This window comes from Bufo gargarizans, chromosome 1 (genome assembly GCF_014858855.1).
Source record: "Bufo gargarizans isolate SCDJY-AF-19 chromosome 1, ASM1485885v1, whole genome shotgun sequence".
In the NCBI taxonomy this organism is placed as follows: Eukaryota; Metazoa; Chordata; class Amphibia; order Anura; family Bufonidae; genus Bufo; species Bufo gargarizans.
This window is the reverse complement of record NC_058080.1, coordinates 316,855,747-316,873,859: the sequence shown is the minus strand read 5'-3', so window position 1 is coordinate 316,873,859 and position 18,113 is coordinate 316,855,747. Positions and strand designations below refer to the sequence as shown.

General features: G+C 48.7%; 1 protein-coding gene across 1 annotated transcript in view; it reads right to left on the bottom strand.

Annotated features, from left to right (window-relative positions):
- PIK3R2 (phosphoinositide-3-kinase regulatory subunit 2) overlaps positions 1-6,131 on the bottom strand; it is a 67,103-nt gene extending 60,972 nt beyond the window's left edge. Inside the window, exon 1 of the mRNA XM_044305655.1 lies at positions 6,002-6,131. The gene's annotated coding sequence lies outside the window, so the exon portion shown is untranslated. The remainder of the gene's footprint in view (positions 1-6,001) is intronic.
- Positions 6,132-18,113: the final 11,982 nt, after the last annotated feature.

The following is an 18,113-nucleotide window of genomic DNA, read 5'->3' as shown; positions in this document are numbered from 1 at the left end:
GGTGGGACTATAGCCACTGCACCACCAATGAGAACAGAGAGGTCCTGAGGGGTTAATTGCAGCGGATCACGGCGCACAGTAATAGAGGCCAAGTATGGGATATGGCCGGCACATGCAGGCTGTGTTTGTATTCAGGCATATTAACTATATTCATTAGTGGCACAGTGGCCACAGCCTCACCCTTCTACTCCCCCCTCTTCTAAGTATTATATTAATTGCGCCCCCCCCCCCCCCCCCCTCCACACGATTAAAGCATTGGTGGCAGTGGCCCCAGGGTGGCAGCTTCTGATCGGAGCCCCAGCAGTCGCGGGGCTCCGATCGGTTAACAATGGCAGCCAGGACGCTACTCAAGTTCTGGCTGCCATGGTAAGCTCCCTGCTGCTGTGTGTACTATGCACAGGGCAGCAGGGAGAGTGTGAGGTCCTAGTCACCATAATAGAGCTCTATTAGGGTGCATAGGACAAGGGTTCTAGCCCCTAAGGAGGCTAATAAAAAAATAATAATAATAATTTAACCCCCACCTCCCGAAGTATAAAATATATTGCGATATATATCGCATATGCTTAAAATTATATCACAATATAGATTTTAGGCCATATCACCCACCCCTAGGCCTTCATCAGACATGTCCACCCTCCTTACTGTCCCGAGTTGGGCAGCAGCAGGAGCATCCCCCCTCTGCCCGGTCTAGAATACAATAAAAAGGATTGTTCATCTCTGCCACACGGCTAAACGCCATTTTCCAGTGACCTGATCGCAGCCCTTTTGGGGGCGATTTATCAAACTGGTGTAAAGTAGAACTGGCTTAGTTATCAGATTCCACCTTTCATTTTTAACAGCTCCTTTGGAAAATGAAAGGTGGAATTGGATTGGTTGCTATGGGCAACTAAGCCAGTTCTACTTTACACCAGTTTAATAAATCTCCCCATTGGTTTCTCTAACAAGTTCTACAAACCAGATTTACTAATCCCGTGGACTTCATAGACCTGCACCAGATTTATCCCAGGGGCTCAGGCTGGACAATAAATTTGGTGCAGGGATAGACACCTTTCTCTGACTCTGTATCAACTATTGGTTGGCTTAGGGCTCTTTCACACCTGCGTTCTTTTCTTCCGGCATAGAGTTCCGTCGTCGGGGCTCTATGCCGGAAGAATCCTGATCAGGATTATCCTAATGCATTCTGAATGGAGTGAAATCCGTTCAGGATGCATCAGGATGTCTTCAGTTCAGGAACGGAACGTTTTTTGGCCGGAGAAAATACCGCAGCATGCTGCGCTTTTTTCTCCGGTCAAAAATCCTGAACACTTGCCGCAAGGCCGGATCCGGAATTAATGCCCATTGAAAGGCATTGATCCGGATCCGGCCTTAAGCTAAACGTCGTTTCGGCGCATTGCCGGATCCGACGTTTAGCTTTTTCTGAATGGTTACCATGGCTGCCGGGACGCTAAAGTCCTGGCAGCCATGGTAAAGTGTAGCGGCGAGCGGGGGAGCAGCATACTTACCATCTGTGCGGCTCCCGGGGTGCTCCAGAGTGACGTCAGGGCGCCCCAGGCGCATGGATGACGTGATCGCATGGTACGTCATCCATGCGCATGGGGCGCTCCGACGTCACTCTGGAGCGCCCCGGGAGCCACGCGGACTGTAAGTATACTGCTCCCCCGCTCCTACTATGGCAACCAGGACTTTAATAGCGTCCTGGCTGCCATAGTAACACTGAACGCATTTTGAAGACGGATCCGTCTTCAAATGCTTTCAGTTCACTTGCGTTTTTCCGGATCCGGCGTGTAATTCCGGCAAGTGGAGTACACGCCGGATCCGGACAACGCAAGTGTGAAAGAGGCCTTAGAGAGATTTTGGGGCAAAATGACACAACTTAGACCCTCAACTTTTCCCACAAAGCTTCACTTTCAGCTAACCCCTTACCCTCTGTCGAACATTGTTTGGCTTTTTAATCCTTGTGTTAGGCTACTTTCACACTGGCGTTTTGGCTTGCAGTTTGTGACATCCGTTCAGGGCTCTCACAAGCGGTCCAAAACAGATCAGTTTGCATTCTGAATGGAAAAGGATCTGCTCAAAATGCATCAGTTCAGTCTCCATTCTGGAGACGGATCCGCCCTGGCACACAATGTAAGTCAATGGGGACGGATCCGTTTTCTATGACACAATAGAAAACGGATCCGTCCTCCATTGACTTTCAATGGTCTTCAAGACGGATCCGTCTTGGCCATGTTAAAGATAATACAAACGGATCCATTCTGAACGGATGCAGACGGTTGTATTATCTGAACGCATACGTCCATGACGGATCCGCACAAAACGTGAGAGTGAAAGTAGCCTTACAGGAAAAAAAAATTAAAATGGAAAATCTGCAAAAAGTTAAATTAAATGTCATCCTCCTTTTTGCTTTAAAAGGGCATCTGTCAGCAGATTTGTACTTATGACACTGGCTGACCGGTTGTATGTTCGCTTGGCAGCTGAAGGCATCTGTGCTGGTCCTGTGTTCATACGCGAGTCTCTGCTCTCTCTGCAACTGCTGCATTCTCTCTGCTTTGATTGACAGGGCCAGGCATTGTCAGTAATGTGGGCACATAGGAACATGGGACCAACAAAGATGTCTTCAGCTGTCAAGTGCACATGTAACAGGTAATTCCTGTGGAGCACCTAAAACAGGGATGTCCAACCTGCATGCCTCCAACTGCTGCAAAACTACAACTCCCAGCATGCCCTGATAGCTGTAGACTGTCCGGGCATGATGAAAGTTGTAGTTTTGCAATGGCTGGAGGGCGGCATGTTGGATATCCCTGACTTAAAGGGTCAACAAAGTTTCTAAAATCAATTTTTAATAATTTGAGGGGGTCATTTATTGGTCGTTTCTATTATTTAAGCCCCTCAAAGTTACTTAAAAATTGAACTGGTCCTAAAAAAAAGTTGGTTTTTGAATCTTCTATCTTCATTCAGCAGGACCTGCGCTGACCTCACCGCGCTCACTACGTGGTGAGCGTGATTACATCAAAGGTCCTTTTTCAGGTCCTGAAAGAAGAAGAAAGAAGACGATGCCGGCTGCACGATCAAGTGGATAAGGCGAGTTCATTTTTTAACCCCTCAAGCCACATTTTACTAAGCATTCTGTATTAAGAATGCTATTATTTTCCCGTCTAACCACGTTATAAAGGGAAAATAATACAGTGAATACAAATTAATGGGGTCTGGGGTTGCTCATCCCTATCATCTCCAAGCAAACATCCGTTAAAATTGTACTGCATCCGCACTTGCTTGCGGATGCTTGCGATTTTCCTGTGTTGCGTGAAAAACGCAGAATATAGAAAATGCTGCGATTTTCATGCAACGCACAAGCGATGCGTGAAAATCACCGCTCATCTGCACAGCCCCATTGAAGTGAATAGGTCTGGATTCAGTGCGAGTGCATGCGTTCACCTCACGCATCGCACGCACAATTCTTGCCCGTGTGAAAGGGGCCCAAGTCTTTTAATGTCCCAAAATAATTAATTGTGAATGGTGAATGTTAATAACTATTTTTTGCGGCAACACTGTGGCTTAAAAGTAGAGAAATTAAAATTTGAAAAATAGTACATTGACATGAAGCTTGATGTAGCGGAAGAAATTACCAGCACTTCTCGACATGTAATAGTGAGGTGCCACACCAATAGTAACAAATCCGGGGCACACTCAAATATTACATATGGATTTATTTAATATAAAAAGCTTTCATTTATAAGAGGAAATCAATACAAAAAGACTCTTGACTTGAAGTATCATTTTTGCCCTGGATTTTTGTTACTAATGAAGTACAATGTGTCACGAGAAAACAGTCTCAGAATGCCCTGGATAAGTAACAGTGTTCCAGTAAAGTGACACTGGGCAGATTAGAAAATTAGGTCTGGTCAGGAAGGGGAAAAATGCCTTCGTCTGGAAGGGATTAAAGGGGTTTTCTCAACAGGCTATTTGATACTTAGCTCACGAGCGGACCAGCGAACGCTAGTGTGAAAGGAGCCTAAGGCTCCTTTCACACTAGCGTTCGCTGGTCCGCTCGTGAGCTCCGTTTGAAGGAGCTCACGAGCGGACCCGAACGCAGCCGTCCAGCCCTGATGCAGTCTGAATGGAGCGGATCCGCTCAGACTGCATCAGTCTGGCGGCGTTCAGCCTCCGCTCCGCTCGCCTCCGCACGGACAGGCGGACAGCTGAACGCTGCTTGCAGCGTTCGGGTGTCCGCCTGGCCGTGCGGAGGCGTGCGGATCCGTCCAGACTTACAATGTAAGTCAATGGGGACGGATCCGTTTGAAGATGCCACAATATGGCTCAATCTTCAAGCGGATCCGTCCCCCATTGACTTTACATTGAAAGTCTGGACGGATCCGTCCGAGGCTATTTTCACACTTAGCTTTTTTTAGCTAATATAATGCAGACGGATCCGTTCTGAACGGAGCCTCCGTCTGCATTATTACGATCGGATCCGTTCAGAACGGATCCGATCGAACACTAGTGTGAAAGTAGCGGTCCCGGCGCGCCGTCCACTTCCTGGTTTCGGCACTCGGCAGGGGGCAGGCTCCATCTTCATTGATGTCTTCTCCCGGCCGGGCCGCGCGCTGTACTGAACGCGCACGCCGAGTCCGCGCATGCGCCCTGGTGACTTCTTCCTGGCCAGTGGCGTGCGCGTTCAGTACAGCGCACGGCCCGGCCGGGAGAAGACATCAATGAAGATGGAGCCTGCCCCCTGCAGAGTGCCGAAACCAGGAAGTGGATGGCGCGCCGGGACCAGGTAAGTATCAAATAGCCTGTTGAGAAAACCCCTTTAAGCGCGCGGCCGGCCAGGAGAAGAAAAGAAAAGTCGTCTGCGCACGTCTGGGAAGGATCGTGTTTGGTGCGCATGTCATCGTATTCCACGGACAATGCTAAGCTGAAAGTTAATTTCCCACAGCATCTCCTACGAGCGAAAAATAGACCAAACGCGGATGCCCTATGCGCTGTCAGGGATCTCAAGTCTCCCGGACGTTCAGGGAGTCTCCCGCTATTAGATAGCGGCTCCCTGACGCCCGCATGTGAAACAATATATCCCAGAAAGGTTTACTCGCAGTAAACCTGTGTCCCCTTCTCGGCGCGTGCGCACAGTGCAGGAAGAAGCCGATGCCAGCAGTCCACAACGGCGCATCAGGCTGAGCATGTGCACACGCGCAGGATCTCAAAAGGGGGAGGGAGGGAGAGGCGGCACTGAGGAGTAGAAGGCGACGCTGGGCACGAATGGCGATGCGTGCGGCCGGGCACCATGCATCCATAGACCTCCCCTGCTTGGGCACCTTAATGATTGACAGGTTAGTAAAACCTGTTTTTGTTTGTGAAAGAAAAAAAAAATAAGAAAACCTCCCGGAAATGAGTTTTTGCAGGTTGGGATGTCTGCGCTGTATTAGTGACTTTTCACCGACCCATAGACTTAAATGGGCAAAGTAGCATTGCATGTCACTACTTTGGTCAGTAAAAATTTAAAAAAAAAAAATATATATATATATATATATATATATATATATATATACACACACACACTAATGTGTGAACAGACTGTGGAACACAATGACACGTTCAGGTGCCCCTGTGTCTGAAACAATTAAGGGCACAAGGCGATTTCAAGGGGTTGGCAAGCCCTTTTTGTGTGGCACAAGGCTTACTGAGGAGCCCAGCAAGGCCCAGGCGGCTCAGATGCCGCACAATTACCTGCGCCTTGTGAATACGTACATGTGACGTACTGCGCCCACATTCCTGGCCTCCTCGGAACATGTCGCCCTGCACATCGGGCGCCCAGAGACAAAGCTCGGCTCCAGTGCCCGCACGTGTGTGCAGGCCCGGGCTGAGCTGGCACGGAGCTCCTCCACTAGTTGCCGTCTCTCGCCTTCTACTCTCCCCTGGAACTTTGAGCATAGTAACCATAACCCCTAATGCCCTGCCCGCATACGGAGCTGTGCAGCCCAGTGCCAGCTTCGCCCCGTCTTACCGCTCTGTGCCACTCTCGCCAGTCCTGGTGCATGGCCTTTCCCCTGCTCCTCTGTTCTTGTCCTGCCTTCACACGCCGAGGCTCCCAGGAGCTGCCATTATGCAGCTAGCCGAGAGCGAGAGCCGAGCGATCCCGGAAACTCCCGAAGTGACGCATGATGGCGAAGCCGAGCGCTGACGGAAACCACCGAGACTGAACCGCATCCACTGTGAGAGGGGAACGCTTTATTTCCCCCGCTTCAGCACACTAGCAGGGCTTTATATCTGCCTGGCAGGCACCACTAGGCATTCCACACTGGAGAAAGTACCACAGAGGGCAGCATTGGTGTCCCCTACTGAAATGATGAACCCCAGGAATGGGGCTGGCAGGCGCTGATCCAGCACTGCAGTCCTAAGGGCACAACCACACAGTCCGGTTTTGAAGGCCAAAAAGTGAATCATAAAAGAGGAGAAGTCATATCTGTCCTCAATACTTTCTCTAATTTTATGATCCACTTCTGATTTTGGCTTCCAAAACAGCATCAAGAAACCTGACCGTGTGGCCGTACCCCAAGACAGAGCAGGAAACCGGAAATACAGATGTGACCCTAGCCTTCTACAGCCCACGTGTACGGGACAATATTGTATTTCTTTCTCTCATCTAAAATATAAAGAGTCACTTAAAGAGGACCTTTCACCTGGATATCCTTAATCTATATCCTACCTTATAACGCGGCCCGCACTTTTTTTTTCCTTCTACAGAACCCCCCCCCCCCCCCCCCCCGTTCGTCCGCTGTGGTCCCCGTATCTTTTGGCGCCTCATACGCTAATGAAGCGACTCTGTTATACTAGGCGTGGACTTGTATTTCTCCTGGGCGCGGTTATCTTCTCTCTGGCTGCGAGCGCATCCAATCAGAGCGCCCCGCTATTAGCCAGGGAGAAGGAGCTCAAGTTCTCACGAGAATCGCAGCTCCTTCTCCCGCGAGAACTTGAGCTCCTTCTCCCTGGCTAATAGCAGGGCGCTCTGATTGGATGCGCTCGCAGCCAGAGAGAAGATAACCGCGCCCAGGAGAAATACAAGTCCACGCCTAGCAGGCTCGGACTGGCCCACAGGGGGTACAGGGGAAACCCCCGGTGGGCCCCTGAGCAAGGTGGGCCCCTAGTCTCCCACCCCCTGCACAAGTGGCACATAACACATTAAACTTACTGCACTACATACATATACAGGTCCTTCTAAAAACATTAGCATTTCTCGATAAAGTTCATTATTTTCTGTAATGTACTGATAAACATTAGACTTTTCATATATTTTAGATTCATTACACACAACTGAAGTAGTTCAAGCCTTTTATTGTTTTAATATTGATGATTTTGGCATACAGCTCATGAAAACCCAAATTTCCTATCTAAAAAAATTAGCATATCCTGAAAAGGTTCTCTAAACGAGCTATTAACCTAATCATCTGTATCAACTAATTAACTCTAAACACCTGCAAAAGATTCCTGAGGCTTTTAAAAACTCCCAGCCTGGTTCATTACTCAAAACCGCAATCATGGGTAAGACTGCCGACCTGACTGCTGTCCAGAAGGCCATCATTGACACCCTCAAGCAAGAGGGTAAGACACAGAAATACATTTCTGAACGAATAGGCTGTTCCCAGAGTGCTGTATCAAGGCACCTCAGTGGGAAGTCTGTGGGAAGGAAAAAGTGTGGCAGGAAACGCTGCACAACGAGAAGAGGTGACCGGACCCTGAGGAAGATTGTGGAGAAGGACCGATTCCAGACCTTGGGGGACCTGCGGAAGCAGTGGACTGAGTCTGGAATAGAAACATCCAGAGCCACCGTGTACAGGCGTGTGCAGGAAATGGGCTACAGGTGCCGCATTCCCCAGGTCAAGCCACTTTTGAACCAGAAACAGCGGCAGAAGCGCCTGACCTGGGCTACAGAGAAGCAGCACTGGACTGTTGCATGTCATTCGGAAATCAAGGTGCCAGAGTCTGCAGGAAGACTGGGGAGAGGGAAATGCCAAAATGCCTGAAGTCCAGTGTCAAGTACCCACAGTCAGTGATGGTCTGGGGTGCCATGTCAGCTGCTGGTGTTGGTCCACTGTGTTTTATCAAGGGCAGGGTCAATGCAGCTAGCTATCAGGAGATTTTGGAGCACTTCATGCTTCCATCTGCTGAAAAGATTTATGGAGATGAAGATGTCATTTTTCAGCACGACCTGGCACCTGCTCACAGTGCCAAAACCACTGGTAAATGGTTTACTGACCATGGTATTACTGTGCTCAATTGGCCTGCCAACTCTCCTGACCTGAACCCCATAGAGAATCTGTGGGATATTGGGAAGAGAAAGTTGAGAGATGCAAGACCCAACACTCTGGATGAGCCTAAGGCCGCTATCGAAGCATCCTGGGCCTCCATAACACCTCAGCAGTGCCACAGGCTGATTGCCTCCATGCCACGCTGCATTGAAGCAGTGATTTCTGCAAAAGGATTCCCGACCAAGTATTGAGTGCATAACTGAACATAATTATTTGAAGGTTGACTTTTTTTGTATTAAAAACACTTTTCTTTTATTGGTCGGATGAAATATGCTAACTTTTTTAGATAGGAATTTTGGGTTTTCATGAGCTGTATGCCAAAATCATCAATATTAAAACAATAAAAGGCTTGAACTACTTCAGTTGTGTGTAATGAATCTAAAATATATGAAAGTCTAATGTTTATCAGTACATTACAGAAATAATGAACTTTATCACAATATGCTAATCTTTGGAGAAGGACCTGTATTCAGTTACAGCACCTCAACCAGCTTATAGTCATATAACAAACTTGTTAGATTATTTATTATATTTGAATGTATCCGTATGGTGGGCCCCTAAAATACATTTTACTGGTGGGCTCTAGGTACCCCAGTCCGACACTGACGCCTAGTATAACCGAGTCACTTCATTAGCGTATGAGGCGCCAAAATATACAGGGACCACAGCTGACGAACGAGGGGGTTCTTTGGAAAAAAGAACCCCTATAAGGTAGGATAATAATTAGATTAAGGATATCCAGGTGAAAGGTCCTCTTTAAAGAGTGTCTGGCACTATAATCAACCCTATTAAACCAAGCATACCACCTGGTAGGGTTGACCATGGTGAATTAAATAAGCCTTCAATTGCTGCAATCTGATGCACTGTTGCAGAAAAAAAAATTACTTGTATTCTCATGTAAATGAAGTGATCAGAGCACCGATGCGCTGGCCTAGGCCCTTGGAACACCGATTCACCTCTTTTACCCCATGGCCACCCACATGACCTGATTGACAGGGACAGACATCCTCACTGTCCAGATGCCTAGCCCTGAAATCTGTCGCTCGCAAGGCTTCATCAGTGCATGCTCAGTTGATTTGACACTCTCCTTGCTGAAATCTGCACTGCACAAGCGCTGATGACATCAGTCTGAGGGAACGGACATCCCTAGTGTTTGCGCAGTGCAGATCTCAGAGCAGGGAGAGCTCTCCCTGCTGAAATCTGCACGGCTCAAGCACCAATGATATCAGTCTCCTCTCAGATGAGAAAACCCTTGCCTTTGTTTTTAGATCAGCAAAGCCAAGCATCTTCTCTTCCGGATCAGGCCATTTGTTGTGCAATGCAGATCTTAGCGTGGAGAACCTCCCTAGATCAACTGCACATGTGCAAATTAAGTCTCTGAAGCACCTAGTTTGCATAAGGGCTCATTCAGACAACCTGCAAAACATGTATACCGACGGAGTGAGTTCTGCATTTTGCGCAACGCACACGGACAGCCTTATGATAGACATGCCAATTTTTTGTGGCGAAATGAACGAGTCCGCATCCGTTCAGTAAAATTGTGGAACAGATGCGGACATCTGTTCGGACGGTGCCGTTTTGGGGTACACATAACTTTCTGATTAACTTTTTTTAACTCTTACTGGGAGGGAGTTGGGAAAAAATGAATTTTTACAATATAATTTTTTGTGGCGTTCATTTTTAAGCATAAATAACATGATAACTTTATTCACTGGGTCAGTACGATTACAGTGATAACAACACCCAGCTGGTTACATAGACACCTCTACCACTGCCCCTAACAGCACCTAGCTAGTTACATAGACATTCCCCTATCACTGCCCCTAACACCCAGCTAGTTTATAGCTCCTCCCACCAGCTAGTTACATAGACACCCCCTATCACTGCCCCTAACAACACCCAGCTAGTTTATAGCTCCTCCCACCAGCTAGTTACATAGACACCCCCTATCACTGCCCCTAACACCCAGCTAGTTTATAGCTCCCCCCACCAGCTAGTTACATAGACAATCCCCTATCACTGCCCCTAACACCCAGCTAGTTTATAGCTCCTCCCACCAGCTAGTTACATAGACACCCCCTATCACTGCCCCTAACAACACCCAGCTAGTTTATAGCTCCTCCCACCAGCTAGTTACATAGACACCCCCTATCACTGCCCCTAACACCCAGCTAGTTTATAGCTCCCCCCACCAGCTAGTTACATAGACAATCCCCTATCACTGCCCCTAACACCCAGCTAGTTTATAGCTCCTCCCACCAGCTAGTTACATAGACACCCCCTATCACTGCCCCTAACAACACCCAGCTAGTTTATAGCTCCTCCCACCAGCTAGTTACATAGACACCCCCTATCACTGCCCCTAACACCCAGCTAGTTTATAGCTCCTCCCACCAGCTAGTTACATAGACACCCCCTATCACTGCCCCTAACACCCAGCTAGTTTATAGCTCCTCCCACCAGCTAGTTACATAGACACTCCCCTATCACTGCCCCTAACACCCAGCTAGTTTATAGCTCCCCCCACCAGCTAGTTACATAGACAATCCCCTATCACTGCCCCTAACACCCAGCTAGTTTATAGCTCCTCCCACCAGCTAGTTACATAGACACCCCCTATCACTGCCCCTAACACCCAGCTAGTTTATAGCTCCTCCCACCAGCTAGTTACATAGACACCCCCTATCACTGCCCCTAACAACACCCAGCTAGTTTATAGCTCCTCCCACCAGCTAGTTACATAGACACCCCCTATCACTGCCCCTAACACCCAGCTAGTTTATAGCTCCTCCCACCAGCTAGTTACATAGACACCCCCTATCACTGCCCCTAACACCCAGCTAGTTTATAGCTCCTCCCACCAGCTAGTTACATAGACACTCCCCTATCACTGCCCCTAACACCCAGCTAGTTTATAGCTCCCCCCACCAGCTAGTTACATAGACAATCCCCTATCACTGCCCCTAACACCCAGCTAGTTTATAGCTCCTCCCACCAGCTAGTTACATAGACACCCCCTATCACTGCCCCTAACAACACCCAGCTAGTTTATAGCTCCCCCACCAGCTAGTTACATAGACACCCCCTATCACTGCCCCTAACACCCAGCTAGTTTATAGCTCCCCCCACCAGCTAGTTACATAGACAATCCCCTATCACTGCCCCTAACACCCAGCTAGTTTATAGCTCCTCCCACCAGCTAGTTACATAGACACCCCCTATCACTGCCCCTAACAACACCCAGCTAGTTTATAGCTCCTCCCACCAGCTAGTTACATAGACACCCCCTATCACTGCCCCTAACACCCAGCTAGTTTATAGCTCCTCCCACCAGCTAGTTACATAGACACCCCCTATCACTGCCCCTAACACCCAGCTAGTTTATAGCTCCCCCCACCAGCTAGTTACATAGACAATCCCCTATCACTGCCCCTAACAACAAGCTAGTTTACAGCTCCTCCCACCAGCTAGTTACATAGACACCCCCCTATCACTGCCCCTAACAACACCCAGCTAGTTTATAGCTCCTCCCACCAGCTAGTTACATAGACACCCCCTATCACTGCCCCTAACACCCAGCTAGTTTATAGCTCCTCCCACCAGCTAGTTACATAGACACCCCCTATCACTGCCCCTAACACCCAGCTAGTTTATAGTTCCTCCCACCAGCTAGTTACATAGACACTCCCCTATCACTGCCCCTAACACCCAGCTAGTTTATAGCTCCCCCCACCAGCTAGTTACATAGACACCCCCTATCACTGCCCCTAACACCCAGCTAGTTTATAGCTCCTCCCACCAGCTAGTTACATAGACACCCCCTATCACTGCCCCTAACAACACCCAGCTAGTTTATAGCTCCCCCACCAGCTAGTTACATAGACATCCCATATAACTGCCCCTAACACCCAGCTAGTTTATAGCTCCCCCCACCAGCTAGTTACATAGACACCCCATATCACTGCCCCTAACACCCAGCTAGTTACATAGACACCCCATATCACTGCCCCTAACACCCAGCTAGTTTATAGCTCCTCCCACCCAGCTAGTTACATAGACATTCCCCTATCACTGCCCCCAACACCCAGCTAGTTTATAGCTCCTCCCACCCAGCTAGTTACATAGACATTCCCCTATCACTGCCCCTAACAACACCCAGCTAGTTTATAGCTCCTCCCACTCAGCTACTCACATCGAAACTCCTCTATCACTGCCCCTAACAGCACCCAGCTAGTTTATAGCTCCTCCCACCCAGCTACTTACATAGACACTCCCTATCACTGCCCCTAACACCCAGAGAGTTTATAGCTCCTCCCACTAGCTAGTTACTTAGACACTCCCCTATCACTGCACCTAACACCCAGCTAGTTTATAGCTCCTCCTACCAGCTAATTACATAGACACCCCCTATCACTGCCCCTAACACTCAGCTACTTTATAGCTCCTCCTACCAGCTAGTTACATAGACACCCCATATAACTGCCCCTAACACCCAGCTAGTTTATAGCTCCTCCCACCAGCTAATTACATAGACACTCCCTATCACTGCCCCTAACACCCAGCTAGTTTATAACTCCTCCCACCAGCTAGTTACATAGACACCCCCTATCACTGCCCGTAACACCCAGCTACTTTATAGCTCCTCCTACCAGCTAGTTACATAGACATCCCATATAACTGCCCCTAACACCCAGCTAGTTTATAGCTCCCCCCACCAGCTAGTTACATAGACACCCCCTATCACTGCCCCTAACACCCAGCTAGTTTATAGCTTCTCCTACCAGCTAGTTACATAGACACCCCCTATCACTGCCCCTAACACCCAGCTAGTTTATAGCTCCTCCCACCAGCTAGTTACATAGACACTCCCCTATCACTGCCCCTAACACCCAGCTAGTTTATAGCTCCTCCCACCAGCTAGTTACATAGACACTCCCCTATCACTGCCCCTAACACCCAGCTAGTTTATAGCTCCTCCCACCAGCTAGTTACATAGACACCCCTTATCACTGCCCCTAACACCCAGCTAGTTTATAGCTCCTCCCACCAGCTAGTTACATAGACACCCCCTATCACTGCCTGTAACACCCAGCTACTTTATAGCTCCTCCTACCAGCTAGTTACATAGACATCCCATATAACTGCCCCTAACACCCAGCTAGTTTATAGCTCCCCCCCACCAGCTGGTTACATAGACACTCCGCTATCACTGCCCATAACACCCAGCTAGTTTATAGCTTCTCCTACCAGCTAGTTACATAGACACCCCCTATCACTGCCCCTAACAACACCCAGCTAGTTTATAGCTCCCCCCACCAGCTAGTTACATAGACACTCCCCTATCACTGCCCCTAACACCCAGCTAGTTTATAGCTCCTCCCACCAGCTAGTTACATAGACAATCCCCTATCACGGCCCCTAACACCCAGCTAGTTTATAGCTCCTCCCACCAGCTAGTTACATAGACACCCCCTATCACTGCCCCTAACACCCAGCTAGTTTATAGCGCCCCCCCACCAGCTAGTTACATAGACACCCCCTATCACTGCCCCTAACACCCAGCTAGTTTATAGCTCCTCCCACCCAGCTAGTTACATAGACATCCCCTATCACTGCCCCTAACACCCAGCTAGTTTATAGCTCCCCCCACCAGCTAGTTACATAGACACCCCCTATCACTGCCCCTAACACCCAGCTAGTTTATAGCTCCTCCCACCAGCTAGTTACATAGACACCCCATATCACTGCCCCTAACACCCAGCTAGTTACATAGACACCCCCTATCACTGCCCGTAACACCCAGCTAGTTTATAGCTCCTCCTACCAGCTAGTTACATAGACATCCCATATAACTGCCCCTAACACCCAGCTAGTTTATAGCTCCCCCACCAGCTAGTTACATAGACACTCCCCTATCACTGCCCCTAACACCCAGCTAGTTTATAGCTTCTCCTACCAGCTAGTTACATAGACACCCCCTATCACTGCCCCTAACACCCAGCTAGTTTATAGCTCCTCCCACCAGCTAGTTACATAGACACTCCCCTATCACTGCCCCTAACACCCAGCTAGTTTATAGCTCCTCCCACCAGCTAGTTACATAGACACTCCCCTATCACTGCCCCTAACACCCAGCTAGTTTATAGCTCCTCCCACCAGCTAGTTACATAGACACCCCCTATCACTGCCCCTAACACCCAGCTAGTTTATAGCTCCTCCCACCAGCTAGTTACATAGACACTCCCCTATCACTGCCCCTAACACCCAGCTAGTTTATAGCTCCTCCCACCAGCTAGTTACATAGACACCCCCTATCACTGCCCCTAACACCCAGCTAGTTTATAGCTCCTCCCACCAGCTAGTTACATAGACACCCCCTATCACTGCCCCTAACACCCAGCTAGTTTATAGCTCCCCCCACCAGCTAGTTACATAGACACTCCCCTATCACTGCCCCTAACACCCAGCTAGTTTATAGCTCCTCCCACCAGCTAGTTACATAGACACCCCCTATCACTGCCTGTAACACCCAGCTACTTTATAGCTCCTCCTACCAGCTAGTTACATAGACATCCCATATAACTGCCCCTAACACCCAGCTAGTTTATAGCTCCCCCCCACCAGCTGGTTACATAGACACTCCGCTATCACTGCCCATAACACCCAGCTAGTTTATAGCTTCTCCTACCAGCTAGTTACATAGACACCCCCTATCACTGCCCCTAACAACACCCAGCTAGTTTATAGCTCCCCCCACCAGCTAGTTACATAGACACCCCCTATCACTGCCCCTAACACCCAGCTACTTTATAGCTCCCCCCACCAGCTAGTTACATAGACACTCCCCTATCACTGCCCCTAACACCCAGCTAGTTTATAGCTCCTCCCACCAGCTAGTTACATAGACAATCCCCTATCACGGCCCCTAACACCCAGCTAGTTTATAGCTCCCCCCACCAGCTAGTTACATAGACACCCCCTATCACTGCCCCTAACACCCAGCTAGTTTATAGCTCCCCCACCAGCTAGTTACATAGACACCCCCTATCACTGCCCCTAACACCCAGCTAGTTTATAGCTCCCCCCACCAGCTAGTTACATAGACACTCCCCTATCACTGCCCCTAACACCCAGCTAGTTTATAGCTCCTCCCACCAGCTAGTTACATAGACACTCCCCTATCACTGCCCCTAACACCCAGCTAGTTTATAGCTCCTCCCACCAGCTAGTTACATAGACACTCCCCTATCACTGCCCCTAACACCCAGCTAGTTTATAGCTCCTCCCACCAGCTAGTTACATAGACACTCCCCTATCACTGCCCCTAACAACACCCAGCTAGTTTATAGCTCCTCCCACCAGCTAGTTACATAGACACTCCCCTATCACTGCCCCTAACAACACCCAGCTAGTTTATAGCTCCTCCCACCAGCTAGTTACATAGACACTCCCCTATCACTGCCCCTAACACCCAGCTAGTTTATAGCTCCCCCCACCAGCTAGTTACATAGACACCCCCTATCACTGCCCCTAACACCCAGCTAGTTTATAGCTCCTCCCACCAGCTAGTTACATAGACACCCCCCTTATCACTGCCCCTAACAACACCCAGCTAGTTTATAACTCCTCCCACCAGCTAGTTACATAGACACTCCCTATCACTGCCCCTAACACCCAGCTAGTTTATAGCTCCTCCCACTAGCTAGTTACATAGACACTCCCCTATCACTGCCCCTAACACCCAGCTAGTTTATAGCTCCCCCCACCAGCTAGTTACATAGACACCCCCTATCACTGCCCCTAACACCCAGCTAGTTTATAGCTCCCCCCACCAGCTAGTTACATAGACACCCCCTATCACTGCCCCTAACAACACCCAGCTAGTTTATAGCTCCTCCCACCAGCTAGTTACACAGACACTCCCCTATCACTGCCCCTAACACCTAGCTAGTTTATAGCTCCTCCCACCAGCTAGTTACATAGACACTCCCCTATCACTGCCCCTAACACCCAGCTAGTTTATAGCTCCCCCCACCAGCTAGTTACATAGACATCCCCTATCACTGCCCCTAACACCCAGCTAGTTTATAGCTCCTCCCACCAGCTAGTTACATAGACACCCCCTATCACTGCCCCTAACAACACCCAGCTAGTTTATAACTCCTCCCACCAGCTAGTTACATAGACACTCCCTATCACTGCCCCTAACACCCAGCTAGTTTATAGCTCCTCCCACTAGCTAGTTACATAGACACTCCCCTATCACTGCCCCTAACACCCAGCTAGTTTATAGCTCCCCCCACCAGCTAGTTACATAGACACCCCCTATCACTGCCCCTAACACCCAGCTAGTTTATAGCTCCTCCCACCAGCTAGTTACATAGACATCCCATATAACTGCCCCTAACACCCAGCTAGTTTATAGCTCCTCCCACCAGCTAGTTACATAGACACCCCCTATCACTGCCCCTAACAACACCCAGCTAGTTTATAGCTCCTCCCACCAGCTAGTTACATAGACACTCCCTATCACTGCCCCTAACACCCAGCTAGTTTATAGCTCCTCCCACTAGCTAGTTACATAGACACTCCCCTATCACTGCCCCTAACACCCAGCTAGTTTATAGCTCCCCCCACCAGCTAGTTACATAGACACCCCCTATCACTGCCCCTAACACCCAGCTAGTTTATAGCTCCCCCCACCAGCTAGTTACATAGACACCCCCTATCACTGCCCCTAACACCCAGCTAGTTTATAACTCCTCCTACCAGCTAGTTTATAACTCCTCCCACCCCCTGTTACTACTTTGACACATCCATAGACATAACATCACAGGAAATTAGAAAGACCTGTATGAACATGGTCATGTGACCACACCCCAGAATGGAATATAGGAAAAATAAAGTTAAAAGAAATGCACTACAAAATGACCGCCACCTTCATGAATGATTATATTAACAAATATTAATGCAAACTAGAAAACTCCTTTAGGCCTTGCAGACGAGGGTGTGTCACATTGCAAGTCCGAAGTGCAGCTCCCGGCCCGACCTCCCAGCACTGCCGGGGTCACATAGCATTACATTGATTTATGATGCTATGTAACCCTTACAGTTCTGGAATGTATTGGATAACACTGGCAGCATTATGTCAGTGCCATCTAATACATCCCAGCCCTCTATGGGATACGTAGCATCATAAATCAATATAATGCTGTGACCCCGTCAGTGCTGGGAGGTCAGGCCGGGAGCTGTGATGCAGACTCGCAGCGGGACACACGCTCGTCTGCAAGGCCTAAAGGAGATGTCTCACTTCAGTAAATGGCATTTATTATGTAGATGTATTATATTACTAATATATTGTTATTGTCCATATTGCCTCCTTTCCTGGTTTGAATCATTTTTTCATTATATTATACACCGCTCGTTTCCATGGTTACAAACCCCTTGTAACCCAGCAGTGGTGGTCGTGCTTGCACACTATAGGAAAAATTAACAGCCTATGTGGGCTCCCACTGTCCCGGCCACCAGAGAGACCGACACTTTTTCCTATAGTGTGCAAGCACGACCATCTCTGCTGGATTGCAGGGTGGTCGTAACCATGGAAATGAGCTGTGTATAATATGACGGAGAACCGAATCCAGCCAGCAAAGGAGACAATATGGACAATCACAATACATTAGTAACTTTCTCTGCATGATAAATGCCACTTGCTGAGGTGAGACAACCCTTTTAAGCAACTTAAATCCTTTGTGACCACACAATTATTTTTCATTACAAGAGCCGTTACATTTTTACCTTTCTGTCATATGA